Source organism: Sinocyclocheilus anshuiensis, unplaced genomic scaffold (genome assembly GCF_001515605.1).
Source record: "Sinocyclocheilus anshuiensis isolate Anshui unplaced genomic scaffold, SAMN03320099.WGS_v1.1 scaffold1468, whole genome shotgun sequence".
NCBI classification, from domain to species: Eukaryota; Metazoa; Chordata; class Actinopteri; order Cypriniformes; family Cyprinidae; genus Sinocyclocheilus; species Sinocyclocheilus anshuiensis.
In genome coordinates this window covers 470347-470713 of record NW_015546129.1, presented here as the reverse complement: position 1 = coordinate 470713, position 367 = coordinate 470347, and the positions used below count along the sequence as shown (strand labels likewise).

The 367-nt window shown below is 34.6% G+C and overlaps 1 protein-coding gene across 2 annotated transcripts in view; it reads left to right on the top strand.

Annotated features, from left to right (window-relative positions):
- The window catches only part of LOC107701063 (vesicle transport protein GOT1B-like), a 6017-nt gene that overhangs the window by 1138 nt on the left and 4512 nt on the right, over positions 1-367 (top strand). The gene's annotated exons all lie outside the window — the stretch shown is intronic.

Sequence of the window (367 nt, the reverse complement as noted above, 5' to 3'; positions counted from 1 at the left end):
TCTATATATCTATCTATCTATCTATCTGTCTGTCTGTCTGTCTGTCTGTCTGTCTATCTAATGTTGAATGTCTATCTGTCTGTCTGTCTGTCTATCTATCTAAGGTTGAATATCTATCTATCTAATGTTGAATGTCTGTCTGTCTGTCTGCCTGTCTGTCTATCTATCTATCTAAGGTTGAATATCTATCTATCTAATGTTGAATGTCTGTCTGTCTGTCTGCCTGTCTGTCTATCTATCTATCTAAGGTTGAATATCTATCTATCTATCTGTCTGTCTGTCTGTCTATCTAATGTTGAATGTCTATCTATCTATCTATCTATCTATCTATCTATCTATCTGTCTGTCTGTCTGTCTATCTAATGTT